The sequence below is a fragment of the Phoca vitulina genome, unplaced genomic scaffold, assembly GCF_004348235.1.
Source record: "Phoca vitulina isolate PV1807 unplaced genomic scaffold, GSC_HSeal_1.0 scaffold9, whole genome shotgun sequence".
NCBI classification, from domain to species: Eukaryota; Metazoa; Chordata; class Mammalia; order Carnivora; family Phocidae; genus Phoca; species Phoca vitulina.
This window is the reverse complement of record NW_022589712.1, coordinates 27227684-27238851: the sequence shown is the minus strand read 5'-3', so window position 1 is coordinate 27238851 and position 11168 is coordinate 27227684. Positions and strand designations below refer to the sequence as shown.

General features: G+C 39.9%; 1 pseudogene; it reads right to left on the bottom strand.

Annotated features, from left to right (window-relative positions):
• Positions 1-3324: 3324 nt before the first annotated feature.
• On the bottom strand, positions 3325-4037 carry LOC116634294 (annotated as a pseudogene).
• Between the last annotated feature and the right edge of the window lie 7131 nt (positions 4038-11168).

Here is an 11168-nt window from a genome sequence, read left to right as displayed (position 1 = left end):
AACTGGAAGTTATACTAGGCAATAAAGTGGATTGGTTATTGCAAGGTTATCTTCCTTTAGGGGATTGCCAGGGGTCTATCAGGCAGATTACCTACCAAATGCTGATCGGATGATTCCTGATGGACCGGCTTAAGATTCCATTTCTGGAACAGCTGAAACTCTGATTAAGTCTCAGTTGGGTAATGTGCAGCTTAGCATAAGCAACTCCATTTTGGGTCTGTTGTCTTATTTTAAACAGTGTTCAGTACAGGATCTTCAGCAGAAGGATCACTTTCTGATTAGGGCTAGTCGGTTTTACTGAGAATTTTGGAGGAGCAGAATAAACAGGTTAACTTCTGATACTATCTAAGGTGGAAGTCCAAAAAAAGCACACTTGTGAAGAGAAGTTTTGTTTTACAAGATGTATTCAGGGTGTATACTTTACCATTTTGCAAGGAGGCACATTAAATTCGTCTAGGCAGACTTTAATGGGTCTTGCTCAAAGCAAGAGACTAATTAGACATTAAGGCCCTGATGAAATCATACCTTATTTTGAATAGATTTAAGTATTGGATGCCTGGGTGGCTTAGTCAGTTAAACGTCTGCCTTTGGCTTAGGTCATGATACCAGGGTCCTGGGATCAAGTCCCCTGTCATGCTCCCTGCTCAGCCAGGAGCCTGCTTCTCTCTCTGCATGCCGCTCCCCCTGCTTGTGCTCTCTCTCTCTCTGTCTCTGTCTCTGTCAAATAAATAAATAAAATCTTTAAAAAAAAAAAGAACTGAATTATTGAATTATTCAAAACCCTTGTCTGTGAACTTCTAATCCCTATATAACCAACCAAACTGTCTGAAAACAAGGTTTTAAAGTCCAGTTTGTCAAAGGTAGCTCTTTTTCAGATTTCCTTGCTTTCTGAGAGACAGGATAGAAACTCTGGTCAGGGTATTTCTTTTGTCACGGGAAGGAAATGTTGAGTTACTCCTGTTGATCCCACTAACATGACTCTGTAGCCCTCAGGAAGGAATCCTGTAGCTTTTCCTGAGATGTAGGGCCTGCCGGGAGGGGGTAGTAAAAAGTAAGTCTGTCGCTCAGCCTCCTTTGTCAATCGCCAGCCTCTGGCCTTGGGAACTAACCGGCGGCAGTTTGCAAATGTATGTGCTTGGCGGAAGCCTGCAGTTCCCTTTGTCCTTGAGCCACAGGTGGCCTGATAGAGAAGCCGGAGTGTGTTATCCCTGACTACTCTAGTTTCCAAGCAGGAACCTTATGGGTAACTTTTCAAAGGGTATCTAATGGAACATTCGGAATTTAACCTATTCTTATTCTAGGTACAAAGAACTAGTTCTACATGCTTTCCTGCAAACTTACTGCTCAAACAGCCAAGTGGAAACACGGGTTGTTGTTGTTGTTTGTTTTTTGTTTTTTTTTTTAGTTGAAGTGCAGTTGGCATCCCATATTATATTAGTTTCAGGTGTGAAACATGATACATTTATATACATTAGGAAGTGATCATTTAGCTACCATCTGTCACCCTACATAGCTGCTGCAATATTCTTCACTATATTCTCTATGCCATATATTATATCCCCGTGACATTTATTTTATTTCATAGTTGGAAGTTTGTTTGTACCTTTGAATCTCCTTTCCCTGTTTCGCCCATCTCCCCATCCCCTTCCCCTCTGGCAACTGCCAGATTGTTCTCTGTATCTATGAGTCAGTTCCTGTTTTGTTTTTTAGATTCCACATATAAGTAAAATCATATAGTATTTGTCTTTCTTTGACTTATTCCACTCAGAATAATATATCTAGGTCCATCCATGTTGTTGCAACTGGCTGAGTTTTTCTTTTTTATGGCTGAGCAATACTTGTGTGTGTGTGTGTGTGTGTGTGTGTGTGTTTGTGTGTGTTGGTGTGTGTACCACATCTATTAATGGACAATTAGGTTGCTTCCATAGCTTGGTTATTGTAAATCATGCTGCAATGAACATAAGAGTGTATATATCCTTTTGAATTAGTGTTTTCTTTTTCTTCAGGTAAATACTCAGAAGTGGAATTGCTGAATCATATGCTAATTCTCCTTTTACTTTTTTGAGGAACTTCCATACTGTTGTCCATAGTGGCTGCCCCAGTTTGCATTCCCACCAACGGGGCATGAGGGCTTCCTATTCTCTACACCCTCATCAACATGTTATTTTCTGTCTTTTTGAGCTTAGCCATTCTGACAGGTGTGAGATGATATCTCGTTGTGGTTTTGATTTGCATTTCCCTGATGATGAGTGATGTTGAGCATCTTTTCGTGTGTCTATTGGCCTTCCGTATGTCTTCTTTGGAGAAATGTCTGTCCAGGTCCTCTGCCCACTTTTTAATCAGATTGGGGCTTTTTTTGTTGTTGTTTTTATTTTTTGATATGGAGTTGTGTGAGTTCTTTATATATTTTAGATATATTTTTTAAAGATTTTATTTATTTATTTGACGGAGAGAGACACAGCGAGAGAGGGAACACAAGCAGGGGAAGTGGGAGAGGGAGAAGCAGGCTTCCCGCTGAGCAGGGAGCCCGATGCGGGGCTCGATCCCAGGACCCTGAGATCATGACCTGAGCTGAAGGCAGACGCTTAACCACTGAGCCACCCAGGCGCCCTATATTTTGGATATTAACCCCTTATCAGTTATATCATTTGCAAATATCCTCTCCTATTCCACAGTCTGCCTTTTCATTTTTTGACGGTTTCCTTTGCTGGAAGCAGATGTCTGACCAGTTTTGAAGGCTGAGCTTCTGCAGAGTGTGGACAAGAGTTTCTAATCCTCTTTTGTGTCATCCCCCACTTTCTGACTCTTACCATCCAACTTTCATTCCTCTTTGCTGGCTTACTCCAAACCCCTTGGAAAGTGATCAGATCAACACTATTACTTTTACTCTTATCCTAATGACTAGAAATTTTTCATTTTTTATGCAAAATTCAGATTTTATTTTTACTTGTTCTTACATTGGTGGGAGCTAATATCAGAAACTTATAGGCAAACAAGAACTTTTGTTTTCTACAAAATTACACACAATGTGGCATTATCACTAGTCAAGACTTGCTTTTTTACATTTTACACAAGAATACAATATTATCTTTTTTTGAACAAAATGCCCAGATTACTAAGGAAACCATCTTTGGAGGGAGTGTTTAATAAGCATGTTTTATTTAAGTAAATCCTCCAGGAGGAAATGGGAGAATTCACTGCCTTTACTTAGAAGAAGACTGTGTAAGTAGTAATCTGTCAAATTTATCTATGCAGTTCACCAACATTTCTTCGTTGGAAACATCAATATTTCCACATCACAGTTCCCAAAATGACTTTAAAGTCTTAAAATTCTGTGTCTCCTTTGGCTTGTTTCTCTCTGGATTCCACCCAGGCTTTATTAATGGTTCCCTTCATATCATCATCTCCATCTTCATTAATTTTCTTTAGAACATTCATCGATCCCTCACTAGGATCTATTTCAGTGTCATAAGAGGGCTTTTCTTTCTCTTTGCCTTCTTTTTCAACCTGAGTCAGGTAATCCCAGCGCATGTTTTCTGCTTCCTTTCTACATAAGTTAAGCACTGTATCTGTCTTGACTTTTTTTGAACCGCTTTCCACAGAGATGGGTTTTAAGAGATTGCTCACAATCATGGAGTAACTCTTCCCATTTAGATTCTTTACCAAAAGATCAAATGACCTCGCTGTGAAATGCACCTGCACATTCTCAGTGGGTAATGTAGATTTTCACAAACTTATCTGACTGATCCCATCCGTAATTACTGATTTTCCCTGTGTATCCTGTTGTAATGGGAGCAACCACAGCAGCTGGGTTTTCATTGTCAAGAAGTTCTGCTTTTCTCTGCTGCATCTTGTTCTTGATTTCTGTCTCGGTCTTGGATTTTTCATCTGTAGGGGCATCATGTACTCTTTTTCTTTTGTTTTCTTTCTTTCTTTTTTCTTTTCTTTTTTTTACGTACTCTTTTTCTAGTGGCCTTTTCTAGCAGCACCTTCACCTCTTCTAGATCTTTCTGTAGCTTTTCCAAGGCTGAAGCCATGGTTCGGCTGATCAGACAAGGCCTGAGCTGCAGCCACGCAGGGGAGAGAACAGGAAACACGGCACCGAATGGGGGGGCGGCAGGGGGGAAGGGGTTTCAGACCCCACCCACATGAGTCGCAGCGCCCCAAGCCTGCTCTCACACCTGATCCAGCACCAGACCTGGCCGGCCTCCGACACGTGTCGCCTCTGACTAGAAATTTTTCTGCCAAATTGCTTCACAAGTTTCTCTTGGTCTAAGAGCTTAGCAAGCACACCCCTGGAAAAAGAGATAAAACTATTTCCCATCAATGGGTCCAGTTTCATGCTATGGGATGCCATCTTTAACAACACACAATCCCCAGAAAAGTCATGTTGAGGGAGCTCATTCTATTTCTACTTTGTTTGGACTCAGTTGTGAGTAAAACTCCTTTCTTTCCACCCTCATTGAGGCAGACAGTATAAGGGTTCACCAATCTCTGACTATTTTCTAATCTGGGCATAATGAAAAGATGTACTTTCCCACCCGCTTGAGTGTAGGTTTGGTCTTATAATTCACTTAGGCCAAGAAATAGGAATGGAAGTGATGTGTGTAGCAAGTGCTGGGAGGAAAACATTTCCTCTGTCATCTTAGGTTCTGAAGGTTGGGGACCTGCAAATTAACTGACAACAGACCAGGAGAAAAGACAGAGTTTATTCACAGCTGCATGAATACACAGGCAGGAGTCAATACTCAGTCACTTACTGAATAGCCAGAGGCAAATATTTATATACCAACCTAAAGAAGTGTGTGTGGGTGGAGGTTAGAACTCCAGTGGAAAAGTAGGAAAGACTCTATTGGGCTTTTAATGCCACTGGGAAGCTGAATTCACACTTCCCAGCGCTGAAGGTCAGTCTTCTTCCAAATAGAAAACTCCCTTGGGGTGGATGGCAGCTGTATTTTGGGGAATATCTGCTTAAGGGTAGGCAATGTTTCTTTCTGTGGCTGCTGATTGTTCAGACGGGTTTCAGTTAAAAATAATTTTAGTCCCTTCAAAAGCAACCTAATTGCCAGCGCAAGACTTTCCATGCCCCCTCCCCCCTCCCCCCACCCCCGCCGTCTGGACTGTGGGAATGCATACCTGGGATGCAGGTGCCCAACTGAGCCATCCTAAAAGCACAGGAACCCTGGAGAACAACGGGACTGCAGCAGACTCTCTGTGGGCCAAAACCCCCCCAAAACAAAAACAAATAAACTTGGGTTAGTTTAAGCCACTGGAATGTGTCCTTTGCAACTTCTTTGAACATACCTACCAATGAAAAGTTAGTTCTTAAAGTTTCCACTTGGTAAATTTAAGTCTTACAATTCAATTTCATACTTTCCAGATTTTAAGAAAAAGTTCTTAGTAGCCATACGGCTTATGCTCTTCTTGATCATGGATCTTTCTCAAGCTAAAAGAGTCAAAATTTAAAAGAAATGTTACCATGTAAATAAGATAAACCGGTTTTCTTCAGAAATTGTGAGAGGTTCCTATATATTTGTAAGTTTGTTCTCAAATTGTGTATTTAACAAGTGATTTATTAATGTGTGGATGTGACAAATCCTTATTCTACAGGTAACCTTTTTCTGCTATTACATGAACTGGATGGAAAAAGCGCACCCTGTCTGAAATAGGGCTTGCTATTTGACCACTAGAGAGGTTTGTTCCTTAGTCTTAAAACCTTTGCTCCTCTGAGACTTGTGTTCAGTTGTGAATGAGCTCAGTGTGACTGCATCATTCATTCATTCATTCATTCATTCATTCCACAAATAGTTCTGTGAATGCTCACTATGCACCAGGCATTGCATTAGGTTATTAGTTACTTGTGACTAATAAGACAAACCCTCTGACCTCCAGTTACTCAAAATTTAGGCAGGGAAACTGTCATGTAGACTGGTAATAATAATGCAAGGTGGTGGTAAGCCTGGTGACAGTAATTTGTACACGGTTTGTGGAAGAACACAGAATTAACAACTATCATCATCTCAGGTACATGTGTGAGGGAATGAACAAAGACACCTTCTTAGAGCACATGAGACCTAGCTGAAAAAAAAAAAAATGAATCCATCAGTTAAGAGAGGAGGGCTGGGGCTGAGTAGGCAGGGGAAACTCTTTAACCATTATGGACGTACCCGATTAGTGTGGGTACAAGATTGTGGGATGGGGTAAGCACATTAATAAGGGCAGAAAGAATGATGAAGGCAGAAGTAAGATAGTGGAGAGACAGATTTTGCTTACTCCATAAACCGTCAAAGATCCAGAAAGGATTAAGCAGAACGGTAGGTAATTTGTATGCATTCTGGGTGGTAGTGGGGGCAGGAGAAGGCTGGGGAAACTAGTAGGTAACCTCTCAGGGTTATCTTGGCCCTTCTGAGTAATTAGAGCAAAGTCTACTCTCATTTTTAGTGGGCTGATGGTTGGTTTCTGGGGTCAGTAGCATTGGTAGCCTTTCCAGGCTTCTGTGGTTTGGAGGATCATAGTCGGAACTTAATTACTGAACTTAAGTAATTAAGAACTTTATTACTACAAATTGATTCACTCACTAAAGCTGCCTGACCATACCAGGGTGTTGCTGACAAATGGCTGTGGTCCCATGAGTCTGGCAGTAAAAGCACATCAGGAGAGAATTCTCTGAGGATCTCTTGTGTTCCTTGTGACTTGTGAGCTGAGGCACCGACAGCTCTCGTTCTTGGTCTGGACTATCTTTTCAAGGATGTTTGCATAGGGAATAGCCTTGGAAGATGGCCACAGTGTCTCTCTCCTGAGCTGAGGGCGGATTTGTGTGCTGTCCAGTAAAAATAACATCTCTCTCTGGGGCAAAGATTGGGCAGGTGTGCTCAAAAAAAAAAAAAAAAAAAGGGTTTCCTGAGCTTGGAACTCTTCAGCTGTGCTGCAAACCCGCTCCATGGGCAATATGCCCCCAGGCTATCTTCATTTATCACGCCAGCAAGATTTAGGAGATTAGAGGATTGATGTGAACTTGAAAATTCATGCTGCTTGTTGTGCCAGCCGGAATAGAGTCCTTTGTCTCTAACCCGAGTCTCATGTCTTTACCATCATACATGAAACTGTGGCAGCCAAGATAGTGCATGTGGGGTAAAAATCTCAGACTCTTTACAGTTCTTGACACATAGGATATGGGGGTAGGAGCTAAACTGCAGCAGGATCACCATAAGGGTGCCTTTGACCAATACACCTGCAGTTAGGCATTGTCTGGGCAGATGGGCTTACTTGTTTCCCCACTGCCTGATATATATTGATAACAAACCTGACAAGCTTCTATCACTTCAATCACTCAGAAAATCAGTGTTCATGGAAATGATTATACGGGCTATTATGATTTGACAAGTAGGTACAAGTTATGAAACATAAGGACATAAAGATCTAATTATATTCTGTGTCCAAATTCTTTTTGGACTCAATTTTTCATCCATTTCTGCTCAAAATTTAGATGAGCAGATAAAGAAATATTAATAAAAATTAAAAATTAAGATACAAGTAAATTTGCCATTTTGGTTTTCATATTACAGAGGTGAAAGAATAGATTGAATTGAGCATGGGCTGGAGATCTGTGAAAAGTAGATTTCCCTTTAACATTAATATTCATTAAAATATACCAAGGAAAATATGCAGCAATGGAATGTATGAGACTTGCTTTGTGTTGCTACACTTTTCCTTGGGAGAAATTCCAGGCCTATGAGAGAGACTGAAATACACATTAGTTAGTTTATTGGAGGGGCATCAACATATTTGGATAAGTGCACAGACAATGGAGATAAGCTGCCTGTATTTGAATTTTGGCTCTATCACTTACTAGCTTTGTGTTCTTAAGCAACTTATTTCTCTATGCCTTAGTTCACTCATCTGTAAGATGGGGATAATAGTACATACCCCATAGGGGTTTTATGAGAAGTGAGTATATACACATAACTGTACTTAGAACAGTGCCTGGCACACGGATGCACTATGAGTGTTTGGTATTATTATATACTTTCATTATTGGTGCATAAACTAAGACCATTGTTTCATATCATAATACTGAGAATAAGACTTCAAATAACCATTGTTTGATTTTTCCCCTCTCATAAAAAAACTGTTAACTTGCTTACAAATAATTACCAGTATGGGATATCTGGCATATAACCGATATTCTAATTATTCCATGCTGGGTATGTTGAGCCAAATAGATCAAACAGTAGTTAGTTTTCCTTTATAGAGTTGAGGGTTTTTGACCCTAATAATCTATCATCCAATACATTTTTATTGAGTATCTATGTGCAAAATTACATTCTGGACATCTTTAGTTCAAAAAGATTGTTCCCTATAAACTCTGAGTCTAGCAGAAACTCTCTTTGCTAGCTATGAGGGCATAAAGTGCACTCGGTTGATAGTATAAGCAATTATTTCATGATTCATAATTATAGGTTTTTTGGTCTTGCTCCCCCTATATTTCAGATTACCTACTGCTTTGTCTTCAGCTGGTCGATCAAGAGTCAGCATGTTCTTATTTATTTTTAGGATTTGAGGAACTCTGTGATCAGAAACGTTCTTGTTTCTTTTTTTTTTTTAATTTTATTTTGCAACCTAACTTCCCCTCTTGGTCTTATATGGCATAGTCTATTTCTAACACTGGCTTCCTTCCCTTCTGCATTATATTGTGTCTGACTCTGCAGGACTATTTACCCAGTAAATGTTGTTCACTGATTGGTAATCTGTGATTTCAGTTATTCTGGAGCAAATTTAGAACTACTGCATGGATAGAGTCTTGACAACAGCCTGGCATGAAAATACTAAAGGCTACCCTTTAAAAACATTAGATAGATAGATCAGACACTTTGTAAGTAAAATCTCATTTAATAATATGAAATAATACTTAAAGCACCCAGTTGTTAGGATTCAAATAGCTGTAAAAGCAGCTCGATTGTCAAACCCAAGAATTATGAATATTACGTATGGTGTTCTATGCTGGGGTAGGTCCAAAGTCATATGTATATTGCTTAGCCTAATATTTTCCCCAAGGCAAAGCGTAGCAATTTGGGCCAAATTCTGTTGGTGCATGAAGCGGGGGTTAAGGCATTAAACATTCAGAATTTATACTCATAAGGAAAAAAAAGGCCACAGGAAATTACATTTCTCAACCATTTTTTGCACATTTTAATTATGTCAAAAATAATCTTAACCACTTTGTTTTCCTTATAGAAAAGAAGTACATAGTGGTTTTAAAAAAGCCTATTCTTTCTATCAATGTCAATATCAAAGGACATTCTACGCAAGCATCTTTCTTATAGCTTCCACAGCCTCTGTGAGAACTAGGCTGATGTTTATTCTCCAATGTCCTGCGGTACTGCTGAGGTCTGTTTTCTATTTCCAAGCACTGAGGGGCTTTGAAAAATCGTCTAGTTCCATTTCCTTGTTTTACAGACGGTGAGAAGCTCAGAGAGATAAAATTAACCCAGCCAAAGTCATTGAAAAGTAAGAAAGAATCGTGTAAAATCACACTGCTAGAAAAGATTCCTTCATAATTAATTTGAAAATTCCATGTCTAATCTGGAACTAAATATATCCTGTAAAAGAAAATTCCTTGAATACCATGGATAATGCATTCTAATATCTAACAACGTTCTCGTCAGAAGTGTCATTCTTGAGTGTAATAACCTCTTTTCATGCAAATTAAGCTTATTTCCCCTTGTTCGATGCTTAATAGAGATGGATGATAGTCACTTTAATATTACAATCACACACATGTGTATTAAAATATTTTTCAGTACTTATTCTCCATTATTTTCTTTGCATGCACTAAAGAATCCAACATCTTTAATTTTTTTAGCTTGTCTTTGCTTGCCTCCTCCAGTTGTTGAGCCAGAAACCTGGATATCACGATTCACTCCTCTATTTTTTTTTTCACTTTCCCCTCCAATTAATTACTAGGGTCCTTTTGGTTTTATTTCCTAAATAGCCCTCGACATCCCGCCTTCAGTGTCTCTACTCTAATTTAAGCCACAATCATTTCTCACCTGGATTATCATAGTTGTTTAACAAAATAAGCACTTATTTCTTGCTCACCTTACATGATGACTCCAGGTTGACCTTGGGCTTGTCTAGGATTGGCAGGGCTTCGCATATCTTCTCATTCTGGGATGCAGGCTGAAGGAGCAGCCCCTATCTGGGGTTTGCTAGTCTCACAATTAAGGGCAGAAGCACAAGATGGATAGAGCCATATCATGTACACTTAAAGGTCCTGCTTGGAGGAGGCATATGTCATGTTCATTAAGATTCTGTTGGCCAAAGTGAGTCTCTTGGCTAAGCTCAAAGCCGCTGGGGTCAGGAAGCATACTGTGCCCACAGGTGAATGTGGTAAGGATAGGGACGGAATAAACAATTATGAACAAATAATGAATTTGCCAAACTTGGTAACCAGCCTACAGTGGGTTGCTCTCCAGTTCAGCCTCCATGCTATCTATCTCACAAACAGGATCCCACAATACTCAGTAGCCTTGGGATTATTAACAGCTGGGGCGAGGAAAGAATTAGGAACCTCCTCTCTGTACTTACTGAGAGATAAATAGAATTTTCTAGAAGAGGAGAGGAGAAAGAAAGCATCCTTGACCCTGAGAGTTCCAGACAGCAAGCATCTGAACATTCTACTGAGTGACTAGTTTCTTCTTTTTTCTAATGTTGTAGAACTGTGCAGACAGCTCTTTATTAGGATGTCTCAGTTCTAGCACAATGACCTGTTTTCTTGTCCACGTACAACTGTAAACTTCTTGATGGCAGAAATCATCTCCCTTTCATCTTTGATTATCCAGTTCTTAGCATAGTGCCTTGAATATAGTAGGCACTCAAAATGCTTGAGGGCCATGAACCTATTTTCGAAAAAGTCTGGTTTAGATCATCAGGTCCTCTTGATCATTCTGCTGGTCTGAGACGGATAGACCTTGGCTGGCAAACTGTCATTATCTAAATCCCGTCCCATGCATGCTCTGGAGACACTACTTGTCTAAGCTCTTGTTTAAGTGTCCTTACTAATTTCCTCTCCTCACTTTAAAAATCACTGCTTCTCCAACTCATGTAGGCATTTAAAATGTTAGTATGCTTTCTCAATCTGGCAGCATCTGTGAACCTAAAGGAACTCA